The sequence below is a fragment of the Capsicum annuum genome, chromosome 3, assembly GCF_002878395.1.
Source record: "Capsicum annuum cultivar UCD-10X-F1 chromosome 3, UCD10Xv1.1, whole genome shotgun sequence".
In the NCBI taxonomy this organism is placed as follows: Eukaryota; Viridiplantae; Streptophyta; class Magnoliopsida; order Solanales; family Solanaceae; genus Capsicum; species Capsicum annuum.
Genome location: NC_061113.1, coordinates 166,091,547 through 166,097,925, shown reverse-complemented (window position 1 = coordinate 166,097,925; position 6,379 = coordinate 166,091,547). Strand labels below are relative to the sequence as shown.

The following is a 6,379-nucleotide window of genomic DNA, read 5'->3' as shown; positions in this document are numbered from 1 at the left end:
CAAAATCTTAGTTGCAGTAAAAATCCTACATAATATGTTTTATTTTACAAGAATCTTCAAGCTTGAATATGTTTTCGAGAAATTGAACAGGTTTATAGAAATAAAAGAGAAATATAGAGTAGGTTATATATATATATTAGTAGGGATAAAGTGTAATTTAGAATATTCTTATTGGGTTATCAGTTAATCCAATAGCCCAATACGAAAAAATCAAACCAAATCAATAACCCAATATTTTTTTTCCATAAAACCATTGAAAAACTATTAACCCTACCTAATAACAATAAACCAATAACCATTTTATTGGTTCGGTTTATTGGTCAGTTTGATTTTTGCACACCCCCAGTTGAGGAGTGAGATTTTAAGTTTCAAGCAAAAGCCAGACGAAAATCTCTATCATGCATAGGAGAGATTCAAACCTCTTATAAAAGTTTTCCCACATCATTAACATAAAAATGAAGTATTAACTCATACTTTCATTGAAAGTCTTGACCATAACACAAATATTTTGCTAGATTCAATGGTAGGTAGTCAGGATTTAGAGAAAACCTATGATGAGATATATACTCTCCTTAACCGTATTGTACAAGGCAATCCAGAGTGGTAGGATGATGTTTCCAGAAGCATTATAAAGAAGCCTAGAGGTATGATTGAGGTAGATAATATGACAACATTGGTTGTAGAGTTGGGCACTTTTCAAACACAGATGATGACCCTGTTTATCAATTGAGTATGGCTCAACCACAGACCCAGGTTAATGTAGTTCAACAAGTACAAACCTGGTGTGAAATTTGTTGTAGTAATGATCACTCTGCAAACTTATATTAAGCAAATTCACAATTAGTGAATTTTGTGGAAATGCATAAAAAGAGAATTAGACTTATGGTAATGACTATAATAGAAACTGGCAGAGTCAGTCCAACTACTCTTGGGGCACTAACCAGGTCCAACCTTAACAGTTTTAGTAGCAACAAGGTATTCAAAACAACAAGCAGGCTAGAAACATAGAAAAGACTTTGAAAAAGATTTTGACCAACTAAGACTAGATGGCTGCAGAGATAAAAAATTAGCAATTAGATCAAAAGAATTTAGAGACACAGATAGGTTAGTTAGCCCAAGCACAAAATACAAGACCTCAAGGGGGTTTGCCTAGTAATACATATCAAAATTCAAAACAAATTATGGCAATTACCTTGAGGAGTGGCAGATATTAGATAGACACCTAAAAAGAAGAATCATGAGGTGCAATAAGAATTGATCACACCTAAGCAGACGAAAAAGCAAGTTGAATCTAATAAAGCTGATAAAAAGGAAAGTTTGAGTGCTTCCTAATTGATTAATAAAATAGAAAGATAACTTAATGCATCCAAATTAAAGACTCACATCCCCGTGCAACAATTTAGTTGTAAGATTAATTTGGGTAGATGCCTTAGGGAATGATCATTCCCATATTGTAATATCAACCCCATAGATCAACAATCACGATAAACACCAAAACCAGCTAGAAACCATGGTTATGAATGAATGTGTTGTAAGTCTCAACCCTAGAAGCTCTCTATATGTTGTTTACAATCTAAATTTTGTATTGTTTTCATTTTTGTTTCTTAGATTGTAAGATCTACTTTATTACTTGCACAACCATGTATACTTGCGTGTGCGGTTTGATGCAATAAGTTTTTGCATCATTGCCAGGGACTTAAAAAATTAGCAAACTTTTAATTGTTGGTTTTACTATTCTATTTGATAAGTGTTAAAAACTTGGTATTATCTATTGAATTTGCAAATACAGGTTTGAATCTTAAGCAAGCTAACAAGGGAGATGGAATTAGTTGAACCACATCCCAAACCAGAGTGGTTTTTATTCTATATGAGGAGCAATCATTATTATTAGGGATTCTCAAGACCCCTTTGATAAACCACTAACAACTAGCTCCCACAAGTGCAAATCACCACCAATATCATGTAAAATCACAAGTCTAAGCAAGAGCAAACAATACACATCATTATGAAACAAAACCCTTATCATTTCATTTCAAAATCACCATTTACAAGTATTAATCCACGTTTAAAATACATGATTTTTGCAAGGGAAAGAGTCACATGCCTTAAACAAGATGATCCCTAAGAAAATTGACTCCTCTTTGCCTCTAGATGAACACCCCTCGGAACCCTTGCCTCTAATCCTATTTTTAGAAGTGTAAAATATGTTTTTGGAATATTTTGATCTTCAAAAATAAATGTTTAGGAGGCCATAAGATATTATATAGTGAGGGGAATAAGGGTTTTAGGGTTGGAAATATCCATAAAGCCCTTGGCTTAAAATTTGAGAAGTGACTTCCCAAGTGGGTACGACTCACTTACTCAATTGTACCTTGGGGTACGAGTGGTACCCTAACTCGTACCCTAGGCCATTACAAGGACCCCTACACTGGCTAAGGTATGAAAACACACCCTTGAATTGTACCCAAGGGTACAAATTGTACCCTAAATCGTATACACAATAGTGTCAACTAGACTAAGTGCCAACCCTTATACGACTTCACTTGGTAAGACTCGTACCTTAAATAGACCATGAGAAGGCCAGGTTGTATATTGGATAGTGTGTAACCCCCACCACACTACCTAGGATACTATAGGGGTCACTAAGTTATATATAAGGGTACAGCTAGTACCCTGAGTTAAGTGAATTTTCTTAAGGATCAAAAGCCTAGGTGTTTCAAAGAAGGATAACCCATATACTTCCTCAACATAGAAACATGGAACACTGGATAAATACAGCTCAAACTAGAAGGTAACTCCAACTCATTTTCAACATAACCAATCCTTTTCAAAACCAAGGAAGGACCGACATACAGGGGGCTGAGCTTTCCCATTTTACCAAATAAATCACTCCCTTCATGGGAGACACCTTTAAGAAAACCCTATCCCTAACCTCAAACTATAACTCTTTTTGCCTCACATCTGCATAGGACTTTTGGCAACTTTAGGCATCCTTAAGCCTATCCCAAATCACCTTTACTTTTTCCATAGCTTGTTGAACCAAATCCGAGCCAAACATCTTTGCCTCGCCAACCTGGAACCACCCAATAGGAAACCTACACCTCCTACCATACAAGGACTCAAACGGATCCATCCCAATGCTAGAATAATAACTATTATTGTAAGAAAACTCTACAAGAGGTAGATGCTCAACCCAACTACCACTATAGTTAATCACACATGTATGAAGTATATCCTTCAATATATAAATAGTTCTCTCTTCTTTCCCACCTAAATGTGGGTGAAAAGTAGTACTAAGACTCACCTTGTTCCCTAAACCTTTTAAAATGATCACCAAAAATAATATGTAAACTGCGTACCACTATCTGAGATAATAGAAATCGGTACCCCATGCAGCTTCATAATCTCATGAAGAACCTCACATAATCCTTAATGGAGAAGTTAGTCCTTGATGAGGTGGTGTTTTTACCACTCATTCATACTCATTATTCATGCATAATGCCTTGATTTTAATGCATAAATAAGATAAACTTATGGTTAGATGCACTAATATCTACTCGATGCAAGTAAAAAAAAAGCTAAGGAGGTCCAAAGATATAGATTGGAGCTGAAAATGATAAAGAAGAAGCTTAGAAGAGTGCAGTTGAAGACCTGAATTGCATTATCCCCATTTACCATGACCGTGATCTTCTAGCCACTATCGCGGTCAGTCAAGACAGTCAGAGCAATGTGATCGCAACACAAAAATGCAGTCATGAGTTCCCAGTCATGGATAGATGTTCACAATTACGGTTAAGCGGGAGTTGGCCTAGGGGCATATCTATAAAAGCACTTAGACGTATCCTAAGCCATATTAAAGCAAAACCCCCTTCCCCTTTTTAGGATACCTTATTGCATAAGATCTCTTGGAATTCAAGATTTGAAACCCTAATCTTGGGAAAGTGTGTAATCGATTTTGGGAGGATCAATTTATTAGTTTTTTTATTGAAGAATGGATGCTTTGAATGACCCATATGGTATACTTCTCTTTACTTTTTTCATTAGTAACTAAAATAATTTAGTCTTGGGATTATGATGAATTAGTGTGTGATTGTGTGTGGGTATTGTTGTGTTTGCATGGATTTTAGTTGTTGAGTATGGGTTTCACCATTACTTGAGCTTATGAGTTAGGATTTAATGGGTGAAAACTCTAAATTTCCAAATGGGTTTGATGGGTAAAAGCGCCAAGCTCTAGAAACCCTTTGTACCTATGGGTTACTACCCTTTACAATCTTAGAAATAAGTGTTTAGGGATTGTAATTTATGTCAAGAGCATCATCCTAGAAATAGAGATGCTTTGGTTGAGGTTTTGGGTGGTTATACAAACTCCACACTTGTTAGGTGCTCGAAAGATCCAATGAGTGAAATCATTGGGGTTTTAATGAAATATTGACCTCAATGACCTTTGACTTAGCCTATCCATTAATTAACAACTAAATTCCATACTAAACCAACAATATCCCACACGCTTCAGCTCTAAGGATACATGATCCCAAGATTCCTCCAACCTTGAATTCAAATCAAAGATATCGTTTACTGATTACTTATTAAAGGTAGTAGTAAAATGGTTCCCAAACAAATCCCCCAATTTAAATTATACATGTCTTTTCTTTAGTATAACTGATGACCTTATAGTAATTGGAATACCCATAGGTCTGAAGTCTATAACATTCACTCCTTGAGATTCGACCCCGATTAACATTGGGTTACTTGACAATGACCGCCTCACCCCTCAATTATGGGAGTGAGTTGAGCGTTATCAATATAGCACCGTTGTCGGGGATTAAAATATAGATTGTGCTTGTGCGGTATGATTCTTACTTGGGAGTATCCAGAGTGTCGTATTTTATTTCCTTTGTTGTTTTTGGATCTTTTGTAGGTAAACTTAGCATAAAATGAATTAATGAGTGAAGGCACAACCCTATGAAGTTGAGTGTTACACCCTTGCTTGGAGAAAATCACTTGAACGATGGGTATCATGCAGATGAAAATTCAACCCCACCTCACCTTGGGAACGGGTCTTTTCATGTGTCTAGTGTCATGCTTCATGTGTTATAAGTAAAGGGGTTATAAGGAGGCCAATCCCATGAAGATTCATATGTTCACTTGAGAAATTTTTTGGAAGTTTGTACTCCATTCAACATTTGCCCTAGTGCTCAGGAAGCCTATCGACTTCATTTATTTCCATTCTAACTAATAAGTGAAGCATTGTTATGGCTCCATATATTTCCTTCAGCTTTACTTACTTTATGGAATGAGCTCATAAAGGAGTTTTTAGATAAATTCTCCTATCCATCCAAGGTGTGTGAATCAAGAGATGAAATTATGAATTTTAGGCAAAAGAACGGCGAGCCCCTACATGAAGTATGGGAGAGATTCCATAGAATATAGGCCAAATGCCCAAACCATGAGATTCTGGGGAAGGCACTCCTCCAAATATTCTATCGGGGGCTAGATCCTTTGAACCAATTGGTGGTAAATAATGCAGAGAAGGGTCATCTCTTGAACTTGTACTTTAATGTGGCTGAAAAATTGATGAGAGAGGTGACTAAACACAATCGAGAAGGTCACACTCAATACATCCATATCTCAAATAGCCCTTCAACTAAACCCATGACTAATTTATACCAAAATGGAAAAAGAATCAAAGGCTAATCTAGGATAAGATCCTTAATCAACTTGAACTATTTATTAAGTACATCATCGATACCGACAAAGTTGGAAAGGAGGATCTCCTTGCAAGGATTTTGAGTAAGGTTGAACGAATGGACGAATTGGTTCATGAAGTAAGAAAGAACTTTATTTCACTTTCTAAAAAGGTAGCCTCCCATTCGGATTCCATAAAGGAATTGGAGAATCAAATAGGACAAATCTCAACACGTCTTGATGCTAAGCCTAAGGGTGACTCCACTAGTGGCAAAACCACAAATATTCAAACCGATGATCAAATTTTAGCAATGCGTGCAGTGGATAAAAAGCCAATGGTGGAGCACTTAATGGAGGAATTTGGGGGAAAAATGCCCAACACCAAACTAACAAAGAGGATGTCCCAAATTTTAATAGAGAAGAAGAAGAATGAAGTGGAAGGAATTTTTGAAAGGTTGATTGATGAAGGGGAATTTGATAAGTGGGGTCTTGTGGACCTTTCTTGATGAGTTGATGCATGCCAACGTCGGGCCACGATGTTAACTACGACGCTGTGTGGGAGGCATTCCACAAATTCCACGATGACCACTCACATCCTTTTTATCATATTTTTCTAGTATGAATGTTAAATTTAGCATATGAATAACTCATGTAAGTGTGACGCTATGGAGTGCTTGGCATAAGTATGGAAAGG

The 6,379-nt window shown here is 36.4% G+C and overlaps 2 non-coding genes across 2 annotated transcripts; both read right to left on the bottom strand.

The window, feature by feature from the left end:
- Nucleotides 1-343: 343 nt before the first annotated feature.
- Nucleotides 344-450, bottom strand: LOC124897339. Its single transcript, XR_007054061.1, has one exon. It is a non-coding gene; the product is annotated as a small nucleolar RNA R71 (small nucleolar RNA).
- Nucleotides 451-5,347: 4,897 nt separating this feature from the next.
- Nucleotides 5,348-5,454, bottom strand: LOC124897418. Its single transcript, XR_007054139.1, has one exon. It is a non-coding gene; the product is annotated as a small nucleolar RNA R71 (small nucleolar RNA).
- Between the last annotated feature and the right edge of the window lie 925 nt (nt 5,455-6,379).